This window comes from Callithrix jacchus, chromosome 7 (genome assembly GCF_049354715.1).
Source record: "Callithrix jacchus isolate 240 chromosome 7, calJac240_pri, whole genome shotgun sequence".
Lineage (NCBI taxonomy): Eukaryota > Metazoa > Chordata > Mammalia > Primates > Cebidae > Callithrix > Callithrix jacchus.
This window is the reverse complement of record NC_133508.1, coordinates 46604529-46620343: the sequence shown is the minus strand read 5'-3', so window position 1 is coordinate 46620343 and position 15815 is coordinate 46604529. Positions and strand designations below refer to the sequence as shown.

Below are 15815 nucleotides of genomic sequence, written 5' to 3'. Positions count from 1 at the left end.
GGAATTGGGAGTGGGAGAAAAAAAATGAAAAACTCTCTAACATGTATTAGGGGTTAAAACGAAACATATTCTCTCAGGGATTTCAACCTTTATGAGACATCGTGATGTGCAGTAATACCTTGATTAAATATATTCAGTAACTCCTTAATAAAAACATCAAGTTGGGTGAAGGTAGGGAAGCTTTGTAAAGCTAGAATTAGGGATATGCGATTACATTCAGTTTTGACACATTTATTCTGAAAAAGCATGGGAAAAAACTGGCCCATTTGCACAAACAAATTGCTCTGTGCATTATGCATGAGGACTCAGTAGAGTTAAAGATTTGCCAGCCTGTGAATGTGGGACCTACATAGAGTGGAGCCCAAATGTTTAATGCTGGGTCTTTCAAATGTGTGTCCCTTATATACTTTGGGTCTTATTTAATAGCCAGAGAATAAAGAGGAATGCTTTTTCATGATGTAAGTAATTTATCTCAGGTATTTATAATTGTAGCAGTATGTGTTTGGCTTATTTATTCAAAAGAAATTGAACACCAGAATTTAATAATTAAGGATTTATTAGTTAAAACTGAGTGTTATAATGAGCCAGATGCTGCTGCGTTGAAACAGCCATTTTCATTAGCATTTTTAAATAGAAGAGAATTGAATTTAAATTTGGAGTGCCTTGACTTTGATGAGTTGACGTTTCAAAATCTTTTAAAATCCATCAACTAGAAGGCCGACTTATTTTAATTTCAATGAAAGACAACACTCACACTGAAATATTAAAATAGGTAGATGAATAAAAGTCTATCTTAAAAATCTGAAACCCTTATTTTGAATAGTATAAAATGATGTTAACTTAAAATGCTTATGAAAAGAAACAATTGCAAAAATGTGTGGAATATAAGAAATTAATTTTACCTTTGACTGATAAAGGTATACATCACTCAGATGGAAGAGGCATTGGTGAACAGGAATGGGGAAATGTGTTTATATTGTTTATTCTCTCCTTTTATCTCACGGAAGCATTTTTAATAATAGCTTGAGTGGTTTGATGAAACATCTGAAGGAAACTCCCAGGAGAGGAAGATTATACTGGAGAGAGATCTCTGTATGAATCATTTACGCTAACCTCTTGCTGAAGCACGGCTTGCATTTTTAATGAAGGATGATTGCATTTCATAAACAGACCTTTAAAAATTAAAATAATATTGATCCTTCCTCATTTAGGCCTATTAAAATAACATGCTATACATTTCTTTCTAATAGCTCAGGACAGATTATTATTATTATTGTTTTAAAACGCTATACAATTTAATAATGTCTAATCAAAAGTTTATTTAAATAGGACTTTGATTAAAATATTTCTGGAAAATTCTTCATAATGTAATCTGTTAAGAAAATTTAAAAATTATGAAATGGTTTAACATTTGGCACTTCAAATTATTTCCAACACAAACTATCTCTGGTAAGTTTCCTTTACTTCTTTTGATCATATCAGTTTCCTTCAAAGGAAATAACTTCATTTCTTGAAACATCTACTATAGTATAGGCAGAGGGACTCACTAGGTTTTAAGAAACCTTGCTTCACAAACTACAGCTTGTGCTGAGGACAAGTTACATTATCTCTCAGTTTGTCAGTGTTCTTTTAAAATATGTCCCTCAATGAGATAAAGATTAAGATAAAACTTAGACTTTTATGAATTATGACTTTGCTGTTGTTTATTATTTTGATAGGCTCTTTTCTGAACCTGAATTTCTCTTTGGATTGGATTATAGGAATAATGCAGTTTAATGCCTGCTGTATCTCTTATAACTACTAGATGTGTTTTTCCCTTTTCTGATATGAAAATGTTATTAAGCTATGCTTTAGTACAAGAATATGAAACTGCAGAGAAAGTGTTTTTTTTTACATTGAAGGATTAGAAATAAAATGCAACCAGGCATGGTGGCTCATGCCTGCAATCTAAGCACTTTGGAGGCCAAGGCGGGCAAATCACCTGAGGTTGGGAGTTCAAGACCAGCCTGAACAACATGGTGAAACCCCGTCTTTAAAAAAAAAAAAAGAAAAAGCAAAGTCAAAATTCATCATCATATGACAGTTTTCTGGGTGACAGTGATTTTCCCCCCCCTCTGTTTGAAGAGTAGCAGCATGTAGTGTATAAGAAAACAGTTGCACAAGGCAAATCTTTTCTCTACCACTTCACTGTGTGGTGCATAGGCAGGTTACTTAGCCTTCATATCTTTTTGCTGTCTGTAAAGTGGGGCTAATAATAGTGGCCCTTGAATGGCTGTTGTGAAGGTTAAATGGGTTATTCTAGATTAGTGTCTGTCACATACATTAAGAGCTGTGTTGGCTGGGAGCAGTGGCTCATGCCTGTAATCCCAGCACTTTGGGAGGCCGAGGCAGGCAGATCACAAGACCAGCCTGGCCAACATGGTGAAACCCCATCTCTACTAAAAATACAGAAATTATCTGGGCATGGTGTGCCTGTGATCCCAGCTACTTGGGCAGCTGATGCAGGAGAATCACTTGAACCTGGGAGGCAGAGGTTGTTGTGAGCCAAGATCACACTATTGCACCCCAATCTGGGCAACAGAACGAGACTCAAAAAAAAAAAAAAAAAGAAAGAAAAAAGAAAACAACAAACTGGGCTTGGTGGCTCATGCCTGTAATCCCAGCACTTTGGGAGGCCAAGGCAGGTGGATCACCTGAGCTTGGGAGTTGGAGACCAGGCTGACCAACACGGAGAAATTCCATCTCTACTAAAAATACAAAATTAGCTGGGTGTTGCAAAACATGCCTGTAATCCCAGCTACTCAGGAGGCTGAGGCAGGAGAATTGCTTGAACCTGGGATGCAGAGGTTGTGGTGAGCCTAGATCAGCCATTGCACTACACTCCTGGGCAAAAAAAAAAAAAAAAAAAAAAAAGAGCTGTGTTAAGTTTTAACTATTATTATATTGAATTGATCCTTTTTCCTTTCAATCTTAAAACAGATATTTGGGGAATGTTCCCATAATACTGTCAAGTGCTGAAAATTCTATTTTGACTTATTGAAATCAAGTCTTTTTCCATATTTACTTTGTTGTCTCTTTAGTGTCTTGCATCTGACTAGATGATGATAATGTAAGTCCTTTTTTTTTTCAAGTGAAAGGGATTCTGAGCTAAAGAGTTGATATAAAAAAGAATATAAAACTGCAAAGGAAGGGCTTCTCTGATGAGGTCTATGTATGGAACTAATACTGGGTCTCTGTAGCCTACTAGTTGCTATAGGAATAAGCACAGTATTTTGGACTTTTCAGAATAATAATCCATGTATGTTCTGCATGTTCTTTCACCTGTTAGTGCAGGTAGAACAAGTTTGACTTTGGTATAGTTTAGGAACTCTAAAAGAAATTGAGTTTGTTCCCTTTCAACCTCTTCTTAAATTCTTCCATCAGAGAGGTTTTCCCATAGGTGCCAGGTATTAAGAACTTGTTTCATGTAAGAATATTGCCTTTGTTACTATAGATTGCTATTTATTTGGAGATACTACACATATAGGGTGTAGTAAGGAGCAAATGAGAGACTAGATACAAAATGCTTGGCATAATCCCTGGCATGTCCTAAGTGTTTTTTCCAGTAGCAGGGCTGGCAGTTGCTGGATGTTTGTAAACAGGGGCTGCTTGAATAAGTATGTTTTAGAGTTATTGAGCGAGTGTCATGATGGACAATAGAACTCCACCTGTTTTGGGAACTGTGCTCCGATGTTTCATATTGTAGATAGATAGTTAAGGTTGATAATTGCTTTTGAAATGTTATGTTCACTATTAGAGTAGTTTGAACCTATGAAAGACAAAGCATGATTGAAAATTTTATTAACCCAGGGACTTTCTGTAGCTGATAAATAGTGGAGATTAATTTTAGAGAGAATAGAAGAAATAGAGATGGATTTTACATGTAGAAATATATATTTCAAATCATTTCTAGAGAAGGTGTTTCAGAATATTAAAAGCGGTTTTCAGGTAGTGATAGCGTCAGCTTTTTCAGTCTCCAGCTGAACAGTATTTAAAATATGTCTTTGCAGAAATCTTAAAATATCAGGCATTTCCCCAATATTCCATACAAGTGAAAGAACAACTTTTTATCAGAAAGTTTGGTAAAATATGTCTGGATACTTAAAAATTGCTGTAATTAGTTATAAAAGGGGATATATTAAGAAAACTTTAAGCTCTTAGTCTGTTAAAAATCAGAGCTAATAATTTGTGACTTCTTTTTTAAAAATAAAGATGATATTTTAAAAAACTCGTACAAATTAAATGAGACTTTAAAATCTTAATTGTTCATAGTTCTCAAGCATTTATTCAGATTTTTCTTTGGCGTATCTCTGATGCTCTTCCTGTTAATATAGCCACTAATTCTGAAAGCGTGGAGGATTTGTAGCATTTCTTTTGCAAACCTTAGTGGACACTGTAAAAGAGGCACACAGGAGAAATTATCTATAAAATGGCCAGGCGTGGTAGCTCACACCTGTAATTCCAGCACTTTGGTAGGCCGAGGGGGGCAGATCACCCAAGGCCAGACGTTCAAAACCAGCCTGGCCAAAATGGTGAAACCCCATCTCTACTAAAAATACAGAAATTAGCTGGGTGTCGTGGTGTGCACCTGTAATCCCAGCTCCTTGGGAAGCTAAGGCAAGAGAATCGCTTGAACCTGGGGGCTAGAGATTGTAGTAAGCTGAGTTTGCACCACTGTACTCCAGACGGCAACAGAGCAAGATTCCATCTCAAAAAAATATTACCTAAAAAATAAAATTAAATGTTTCTTTTCTACAATACAGTTTGCAGATCCTTTGCCAATTTTATTTTAGCTAGACAGCCTTGCTCTGTTGCCCAGGCTGGAGTCCAGTGGTATGATTTCAGCTCACTGAAACCTTTGCCTCATGGGACCAAGCTATTCTTGTGTCTCAGCCTCCTGAGTAGTAGCTGGAACAACAGGTGCCTACCACCACGCCTGGATAATTTTTAAATTCTTAGTTGAGATGGGGTTTCACCATGTTACCCAGGCTCATCTAGAACTCCCGAGCTCAGGTGATCTGCCTGCCTTGGCCTCCCAAAGAGCTGGGATTACAAGTGTGAGCCACCGTGCCTGGCCTAGAAAGGTCTTTTTATATATAGTCTTAAGAGTCAAAGGATTTGGCCTGGTTTGGTGACTCATGCCTGTAATCCCAGTATTTTGGGAGGCCCAAGGCAGGTGGATCGCTTGAGGTCCAGATTTTGAGACCAGTCTGGCCAACATGGCGAAACCCCGTGCCTACTAAAAATGCAAAAATTAGCCAAGCATGGTGGTGGGCGCCTGTAATCCTAGCTACGCAGGAGGCTGAGGCTGGAGAGTTGCTTGAACCCAGAAGATGGGGGCAGCAGTGTGCTGAGATCATGCCACTCCACTCCAGCCTGAGCAGCAGAGGGGGAGATGCCTTTGTGAAAAAGAGTCAAGGATTTTAATATATTTTTTGCTTCATTATATTGTACATGTAGTAGGGACTGAAAAGGCTAAACAGTTCTGATTAATATATGTATTAATAGAGGTATTTAAATTAATTTAGGAAAAAATTATTACTCGCTTTTTCAGGGAAAGTATCTTTTCAATGTGAAACCTTTGTTGGTAATTGCTATGGCATTTTCTTAGTGTTTTTTCTTCCTATCTACTGTGTGTAGCTTTTGAGCATTATGGAAGATGTCCACAGAATCCAGTCCTCCCAGGGAATTCCCTGGCGTGACTGACTTTGAAGGGTCCTTGTTGCTGCAGTTATACTGATCTGTGTGCTAGAGCGAGCTGCTGTGTGAAACCTGGAGGGTTCTGAGCCCATCACTATGTCCTCTGCTTCAAGCATTTCTCTACTCCTTTTCCTGGCAGTTTATTAAAAGGAATACTTAATATATTTACTGTCAGTTTGGTACCTGCATAACTTCAGCTGTCATATGACAGGAAAACAGTGTCCTAAAATTTTGTGCCTAACAACAGTGTTTGTTTGTAGTGACTTACAGGGTTTGATACAGAGAAATAATGTGATTCCTGCAGTAAAGTACATATTTGTTCTATTTCCTGTTTTAAAAAGACTACTGATGTTGTACAAATCTGTGATATTCAATATGGGCTAGTCGGTGGCAAGAGTATAATTATATTTGGTAGATAAAATTAAGAAGTTGTGGCAAAATACAAAATTGCCTTAATCAGAGGCAGAGCCTGATGCCAGGGATCATGACCCTTGACCCTTCCTCGATGACTACAGCAACCTTGAGGGAAGTCTTATTTTGGGAGTAGATATTTTAAAGGCACAGATGATAAAATGTTTTAGAGTTTATTTAATAAATTTATTTTTAATTTGTATTTTTAAATTTTTATTTTACTTTAGATTCAGGGACTACATGTGCGTGCTACATGGGTATAGTGTATATTAGTGGAGATTGGGCTTCTAGAATGCCTGTTACCTAAATTGCGAACATTGTACCATTAGGAATAATTTTTCAACTCCCTCCTTCCTCTCTACCTACCCTCTTTTGGAGTCCTCAGTGTCTATTATTTCCATCTTTATGTCCATATGTATTCATTGTTTAGTTATCACTTATACGTGAGAATGTGGGGTATTTGGTTTTCTGTTTCTGAGTTCGTTCACTTAGGATAATGGCTTCTAGCTCCATTCATGTTGCTGCAAAGGACATGATTTCATTCCCTTTTATGGCTCTGGAGTTAATTTTTAAAAACGATGTTTTTGAAGAGATGGGGTCTTGTTGTATTGCCCAGGCTGGCCTCAAGTGATCCTCCTCCTTTGGCCCCCAAAGTGTTGGGATTACAGGTGTGAGCCACCATGTGAGTTTAACTGGAATGTTGGAGTATTTAGTAGTTCTGAAAGGGACTGGAGTTGGTTATCATGGAAAGTTAAAAAAAAAAAAAATCTTGATATTATTCTGGAGAAAATTCAACACTGTACCTTCCCTGACAATACATTATAGGCATTGATAAACTGATCTTTATCAGTCAACTGCTGCAGAAAAGTTACCAAATATTAAGTATTAATGCTAAACACATGGTAGTGTGTATAAGAATGAGCTGCTTTGGTTAGGTCCTTTGCAGAGTGGTGCAGTTGAGAGTGGTACAAACTAAATCTACGCTGGTTGATTGCTCACAATTAGTAGGTTTGTTTTGGAGGTGTCAGTAGCATTTAATAGAGGAAAGGGAAGATGGCAGTAACAGAATGTTGAAAAGGCTGACAGGTAAGGAGGGGGAGTCATAGTGCACAGCATCAGTGGCTAGGACTACTGTGCTGCTGTAGCTGCTGCTGACACCGGTGGTTGCAGTGATATTAATGATGGTGATGAGGCAGCACTGAAAGGGTAGGTAACTTGCTGGTAAAGGATGGAATCAAGATCAGATCTGGGAAGTTCCATTCCAGAGTCAAGCCCTTACCAACAACCTGAACAAGTAAGAGGTTGCTGTAAGAACCTGGATGCTACTCAGAAAAAAATGCTACCGTTTTTTCTCCTCCCCCCCCACACCCAGTTTGAGAGCAGATACTGTTTATTAACCAACCAGCTTAGAAAAATAATCATGGTAGACACCTCAGTTCATTCTTCTAAGAAGCCTGTTGATCTGATCCTCCCTGTTGCCAGCATCTCCACCTTCTACAAAATGAATGGGTCTTTTTCTTCATTCCACCTTGTGGGGAAGATAATTTGAAGGACCACAGAAGTTACTTGCTTCTTTGAAGCATTTTCCAACAGTGTAGATCCCATGAATCAGATCCTCCGTGCAAATTTACCAAGAGGTCAAGCAATCAAAGCGTTATCTGTCAAAGCAATTTGCTTCTTACTGATTTTGCCATAACCACACTTGTAGATTAGTTCATTTACTGACTTCAGATTTGGGTCCCCCATGCAATATATGGTTCTACAATCCTCAGCATGTTAACTAAAGCCTTGCTGAGCTTCACAAAGGTTCCATTGAAGATTTGACGAAAGCAAAGAAGCCGCAACACCTTTCTGGCCTTTGGGCTCACGCCATTGATACCACTGATCCTGATGACAAAGGCCAATTTGGGTTCCGCAGGTACATAGAAGTTGCCAGCTTTTCTTTCCATCCTCGCCATTCGAATTTCAGTTCTGTACATCTGCCTATGTTGTTTGTGATAGGGCTTCACTTTTTCATAGATAAGCTTCCTTCTTGCCTTTCAAAGCATGTTTTAGGCAAACTTCTTTCTCAGGCAGTTGATCTTCAGCTCTCTCCTTCACTTTTTCTTAAGGGTTTCTGGCACAGCAGGAACCTTCTTCTTCTCTTCATCACCCTCCGTGGTTCCAGCTGGAAAAAGAGGCTACTGGTTATTAAAAGACTACTGGGTTTGTGACACTCACAGATGTTGAACGAGGCAGAATGTTTTCTACATGTAGCACTTTACCACCCAAGTCTTAGCCCTCATCTTCTCTTACCTTGACTATTGCAGCATTTATTTATTCAACACATTGACTACTATGTGCCAGGCATGGTCCTAGAACTAACAGCCTCCTAATTCCTGTCCCGTCTTTCACTTTTATCATTCTATAATCCATTCTTTTTTTTTTTTGGCAGAGTTTTGCTCTGTCACTCAGGCTGGAGTACAGTGTCATAATCTTGGCTCACTGTAACCTCAGCCTCTTGGGTTCAAGCGATTCTCATACCTCAGCCTCCCAAGTAGGTGCCCGCCACCACACCTGGGTAATTTTTGTAATTTTTTTTTTTTGAGATGGAGTTTTACTCTTGTTGCCCAGGAAAGTGCAGTGGCGCAATCTTGGCTCACCACAACCTCTTAATCCTGGGTTCAAGTGATTCTCCTGTCTCAGCCTCCGGAGTAGCTAGGATTACAGGCATGCAGCATCATGCCTGGCTAATTTTGTATTTTTAGTAGAGATGGGGTTTCTCCATGTTGGTCATGCTGGTCTCCAACTCCCAACCTTAGGTGATCTGTCGACCTCGGCCTCCCAAAGTGCTTGTGTTATAGGTGTGAGCTACTGCACCAAGCCGGAATTTTAAAAATATTTTTAATAAAGACGAGGTTTCGCTGTGTTGGCCAGCTTGGACTTCAACTTCTGGCTTCAAGTGACCCATCTTTCTCGGCCTTCCAAAGTGATGGGATTACAGGCATGAGCCACTGTGCCTAGCCTGTAGTTCATTCTTTACACAGAGTTGGAGGAGTGGGATTGCTTTTTCAGAAACACAGATCACCTCATTCTCTTACTTAAAACCCTTCAGATTCTCATTCCACTGGGAATAAAATAATAGCTTTTTCCCCTGCTATGGTTGTATGCCAGCATGGCTGACAACTTCTGAGGCTCTGATGTAACTCTGACCACCCTCACTTGCTCCCTTAGCATCAGTCACATTGGTCTCCTGTCCTTTCTGTTGTTGTAAGAACTGGCAAGATAACTCTCACCTAGGTTTATTGCATTTATCATAATGGCCTTAATGCTGTTCCATCAGATTTTTTTTCATTTGCTTCGTCTTGTAATTTAGATCTCATTTCAACATTATTCCTTAGGGAGGTTCTCCCTGGCTTCCAGTCTAAAGTAGCACATTACTCTACATCACCTTACCCTGTTTTATTTTTTTTCAGAGCAAAGCTGTGTTGTTTTTTCATTTTTACTTATGTATTATTTGATGCCTTTCTTGTGAGTTCCATAAAAGCATTATCTACAATTAAATTCCCAGTGGCAGGAATAATTCTCAGAATATAATAAACTCTCAAGAAACATTTTAAAAATGAATGAATAAGCTCACAGTGGTCTCCTTCACATATCTCTATTGGAGTCTACCATTATAGGAAGTTGTTAGTTATGAGATGGTTAGGAGCGCTGACACTGCTTACTGATTGGGTGACCTTGGACATGTTACTTAACTCCTTCAGCTTTTCTATTCCTTATCCAAAAATTGTGATAATAATAGTAATTATACCCACTTCATGGAGTGGTTTTGATGATTAAAAGAACAGATAATTAAATACTTGTAATGCAAGTAAAGCAGTACCTGGCACACAGCTTACTGAGATCTTGACAAATGTTAGCCTTTATTAGTACCGTCATCACTGTCCCTCATGCCTGTGAAGTGCCAGAATAGAGACCCACTTATTTAATTAGCTCCTCTTTATATATGTTCTGATACCTCATTTTGAAATACTCAAGACCTATTTGGGCTTTCTAGGAATGGCGGTTATGATTGGATAAGAAAAGAAAGGAGTAATTTAGTAAGGTGGGACTAGGTCTGATGAGGTCCTTGAAATGCTTAAAGTCCACACCTTTGGGGTTGGGAAGAAAGACAAAAGGAGAAACTGAGCAATCGCCAGATTTTTCATTCTTGACAATATTAATGTGAATCTTGAAGTTGGGTTGCTACCAAAAATTGCTTGGTAAGTTGCTGGTGCTGGAATTAATGCATGCATATTGATGAAGAAAGCTCTGACACTTTTGGCTCTGTTTCCATAATCTGTAGGATTCTTAACTGTATACTTATGTTGGAACACAAAGCTTGTGTTTGGAACTGAAGACTGTATCTGATGATAGTATGGAGAATGAATGGAAGGGGAGAGCTGTACAAGATATAGCAATGTAACCTCTGAGACTGTTGTGGTAACTGAGTTTAGAGATGGGGAACCTCTGAACTAAGGTCGTGATGGTGTGAGAGTGATTGAGAGAGGGCATCTGGCATTGGGCGGAGGGAAGAGTCTAAGGTAATTCCCAGGTTTCTGACTTAAGTGACTGTGGATGAGTTAGCCCACATTTGAGTCTCAGCTCCACTATTTAACAGCATAATAACTTTTGGCAAGTTACTTCATTTTTCTCAGCTTAGTTTCATTACCTGTAAAATGGTAGAGGTAAATAAGGGTGCTTCTCTCTCAGAATTGTCTTGAACTTCCGATGAAATTAGATGTAGTTGTATACAACTACTTTAGTAATATAGGAAGTTATGGCCAGGCATGGTGGCTCATGCTTATAATCCCAGCACTTTGGGAGGCTGAGGCAGGTAGATCACTTGAGGTCAGGAGTTCAAGACCAGCCTAGCCAACATGGTGAAACCCCATCTCTACTAAAAAAATACAAAAATTAGCCGAGTGTGGTGGCACACGGCTGTAGTCCTAGCTACTTGGGAGGCTGAGGCATGAGAATTGCTTGAAGCTGGGAGACGGAGGTTGCAGTGAGCCAAGATTGCACCATTGCACTTCAGCCTGGGCGACAGAGAGAAAATCCATCTGGAAAAAAAAAAGAAAATTATTAACAAATATACCTACTCTCTTATTATCTTTAGTAACAATTAGGATAGGAAATGATATTAATGAGATAATCAGATTAGCGAGTAAGGGAGGATCAGGTTTTAGGTGTAAAACGTATATGAGCTATCTAGTTAGATAATTCCAGTTCACTGGTTGCATATGGGCTTTAAGTTTAGGATGATAGTTCTGTACCTAATTAGAGTGTCTTAAATATAGTAGATACTCAGTAAATCAAGTACGAATACCATATGTTGGTTATCTGTCTTTTCAAAGTTGTAGTTGGTAGCAAAAAAGTCAGGACATTTACAAAAAAAAAATCGAACAAAATCTATTCTGAGCCTTCATCACCTCTGGCCTGGTTACCCTAGCAGGTTCTTAATAGGTCTTGTTCTCCCTGCCTACCTCCTGTTCCCATACCCACACCTATGCTAGTTGTTTCACAGCACAGCAAGCCTAAAGATCCTTTTAAAAGTTAAGTCAGATCCTGTCCCTCTTCTGCTTGGGACTTTGCAATGGCTTGACCTTTCTTTTACAATGCCATCTTGGGGGTCTTCTCTCTCTCTCTCTCTCTCACCCCCCCCATCTCCCTTGTCTCTCTCACCTCCCTCCCTACCTCCTTTTCTGTCTCTCCCTCCCCATCCTCCTTCTGCCTCTGCCTACCCCCTCGTCCTCTCTCTCGCATCCCCCACAACACACACCCCCACCTTGCTTGCCGCAGCCACACAGGCCTTCTTGTTTCTCTTACTGCTAGGTGTCTTCTTATAACTGTTTCTTTGTCCCTGAGTACAATTAATTATAATGTAAGCCAGACCACGATCATGGCTCATATTAGTCAGTACAATCTCTGACTTACAGTGGTTTGACTTACAATTTTTTTTAACTTTATGATGGTGTAAAAATGGTACAGTCAATAGAAGCCATACTTTGAGTACCATACAACCATTTTGTTTTTCACTTTCTGTACAGTATTCAATAGATTGCATGAGCTATTCCAGTTTATTATAAAATAGGCTTTGTTAGATGATTTTGCCCAATTACAGATTAATATAAGTGTTCTGAACATATATCACATAGGGTAGGCCAAGCTATGATGTTTGGTAAATTAGATGTATTAAATGCATTTTCAACTTACAACATTTTCAGCTTTTTCAATGGGTTTGTCAGGCTTTCCTCGTGTTATAGCAAAGATGGCTGCCTGCAGCTCTAGGCTTCATCCCTGTTGCTAGGGGATCTAGCAAAAAGGGATCCCCCCCTTTTTTTCCTGTTGGTTCTAGCAGAAGTTACGGGGAGGATTCTCAGTGGTTGTGCCTGAGACTTGGGCCCATTCTTGAACAAGTTGTGGTGGCCAAGAGGATTTAGTATGCTGAGCACCCCTGGATCCACCCAAACTACAGATTATTAGGTCCCCATAAGAAGTGGTTAGTTCCCTAGAATAAAGTGAGTGAGGAGGGTGCTTTGTTAATCAGACAAAAGCTATCATCAGACTATGATTTACATTAACATAGATACAATCTCTTTGATCAGAGATATAAACAGAGTACTTTGGCAATACCCTGAAGGCAACAAATAATTCTGATTTTGAGGATCAAAGAAATTTTCATAGAGGTTAGATTTAAACTGGGCCTTTTAAAAGAGGAATTTTATTTGGTTTTGTTTTGAGATAGGCTCTTGCTCAGTAGCCCAGGCTGCAGTGCGGTGGCAGGATCATGGCTCACTGCAACCTCAACTTCCTGGGTTCAAGTGATCCTGCTTCAGCCTCTGGAGTAGCTGGGACCACAGGCATGTGCCACCATGCTTGGCTAATTTTTAATTTTTATTTTTTTGTAAAGATGAGATCTCCCTGTGTTGCCTACGCTGGTCTTAAATTCCTGGGCTCAAGGGATCCATAGTTCTATCACAGCCTCCCAAAGTGCTAGTATTACAGGTGTAAGCCACTGTTCGCAGCCATTAAGAAAGAGGTTTTAAAACAGAAAAGAAAGGGAATATATATTAGGGGTGTAAAAGTACGTATCCTAAGTCACGGAGGTTGGAGCATGGAGGAGAAGGGGCTGAGGCCTGAGGTCCAACCCGTGTATTAGAGTATTAAGGAGTTTAGACTTCATTTAGTGAACAGTGGAATCTTGTAGAAGTTTTAAGCAGGAGTATAATCTCATCATACCTCCTTTTGCAGTAGTTTATCCAGATGATCATGACAGCTGAACCCAGTCCGAGGGTAGTCTGGAATGGAATGGGACAGATTGGAAAACATTTGGGAGATAGAAATGAAATTATAATAGCTGGACATGCCAAGTATCAGTAGTTGGGAGAAACGTAACCATGTATATTAGTCTGTGTTTGTATTGCTATAAAGAAATCCCCAAGGCTGGATAATTTATAAAGGAAAGAGGTTTAATTGACCCAGTTCTGTGTAGCTGAGAGCCTCAGGAAACTTAACAATCATGGTGAAAGGCTAAGCAGCTACCTTCTTTACAAGGCAGCAGGAGGGAATGAGGAGCAAAGCGGGAAGAGCCCCTTATAAATCCATCAGATCTCCTGAGCACTCACTATTATGAGAACAGCATGGGGGAAACCTCCCCCTGATGCAATCACTTCCTGCCATGTCTCTCCCTAGACATGTGGGGATTATGGGGATCACAATTCAAGATGAGATTTGGATGAGGATCCAGCCAAACCATATCACCATGGACATCACTAGAATGCCCTGGAGTGAAGTGGTGAGGAGGAGTGGTTTATACCTGAGAGTTTCTGTTCATGGACCCGCTTGACTGGAAGTAGAATAAACTGCATCTGTAGCGCCATGCATATCAGAGGAAAATCAGATTTTTCTTACATGTGATTTCTGTATTCTTGGGTTTAGGCGATTTAGAAGTTTTCCATTTTAGACTATGGGCATTTTTCTCCATTATCTTGTACATACCATTTATTTTGTCTTTATAGAGTTAAGAAGTCTTTTTGAATGGGGAACACATATTTTATCTCTTTTGTCTCAGCACAAAATAAATATAAAAGTTATACTCAGCAGTGTATAACTTTACATGTTTTAGCTGACTATTAACTGATTAACATCTCTCTTTCTGTGTTTTCTTATTTTATCACTAAAATTTGAAGATGATCTCTTCTGGACCACATTATGAGCTATTTAGATCAGTTCTGTGTTCCCTATTGTTTTAATGGTCACATGGCACACTGGATGGTATAATTTTTCTATCAGAATTACTTGATTTAGAATGTACCCATCAGTTATATTGCTGTGAATGTTTTAGCTGGTAGGAGTGTTTAAGAATGCAGCCAATGCAGTGTTTGTGAAGAGTTGTAGTATTAGAGGATGTGTATGTGGAGAAACAAATGTGAAACGGAATTTTCCCTGCAGTTAGTATGACCCTCATAATATTATGAGTGGTGTGGTGTGAAATCCTTACTACTCACATATGAAACTGAAGCAGTTTACATTTTCTTTTTTGAGACGGAGTCTCACTCTCGTCACCCAGGCTGGAGTGCAGTGGCACGATCTTGGCTCACTGCAGCTTCTGCTTCCCAAGTTCAAGCGATTCTCCTGCTTCAGGCTCTTGAGTAGCTGGGATTATAGGTGTGCACCACCATGCCTGGCTAATTTTTTGTATTTTTTGGGAGAGACAGGATTTAACCATGTTGGTCAGGCTGGTCTTGAACTCATGACCTTATGTGATCCACCTGGGATTACAAGCGTGAGCTACCGTGTCTGGCCAGCAGTTTACATTTTCTACGTCAGGGTTTTTCCATTGCTTTAGCAGGACGTAGAATTCCTTGCTTTTTGTTAAAATGTACGTGAGCACTTGCGCAACCTTAATGATTTTTGGGTATAGTTGGAATAGCACTTTCATTTTGAAAAGTCCTTTGGGCTCTAAGTTAAATGAAAGGGAATCATCTCTTAAACATATGTCCACTCCCCCTTGGGGAACATTTCATTTCACAGCCTCAGTGTTAAGATGAATTTCTGGGACTATCTATTTTCTTTCATTCAACCAATATTTTTTGAGTGCCTACTGTGCTTCAGTTCTAAGTGCTGAGGAAGCAGCAGTGAGTGAAACAAACCCCAGTATTTCTTAATTCATGGAGAAAATATTCTAGTGAGAGAAAACAGAATATTTGTATATTTCTCTAGTGAGAGAAAACAGAATATTTGTAATATACAAATAAGTAAAGACTTGATGGCAAAAAGTGCTATGGAGAAAAATCAAGCAGGCATGGGGGAAATGGCAAGCTGAGATTTGGCCGAGGGAGTGGTGAGCTTAAAGAATAACTGGGGAATGGTGACATTTTAGCAAATAACTGAGGGACTGGGCCCTGTAGAAGTAAAAGCAAGATCAGTCTTGGTAGAGAGAATATCCCTGAGGTTTAGTTTCTTTTTATTGACAAGATTTTCTTCTTTGTTTTTTAGATGGAGTCTCGCACTGTCACCCAGGCTGGAGTGCAGTGCAGTGATGCGGTCTGAGCTCACTGCAATCTCCGTCTCCTGGGTTCAAGCAATTCTCCTACCTCAGCCTCCTGAGTAGCTGGGACTACAGGTGTGCGCCACCACAC

The 15815-nt window shown here is 39.5% G+C and overlaps 1 protein-coding gene and 1 pseudogene across 8 annotated transcripts in view; one reads left to right on the top strand and one right to left on the bottom strand.

Moving 5' to 3' along the window:
- RERE (arginine-glutamic acid dipeptide repeats) overlaps positions 1-15815 on the top strand; it is a 466088-nt gene that overhangs the window by 61130 nt on the left and 389143 nt on the right. The gene's annotated exons all lie outside the window — the stretch shown is intronic.
- Positions 7583-14054, bottom strand: LOC103794254 (large ribosomal subunit protein uL30 pseudogene; annotated as a pseudogene).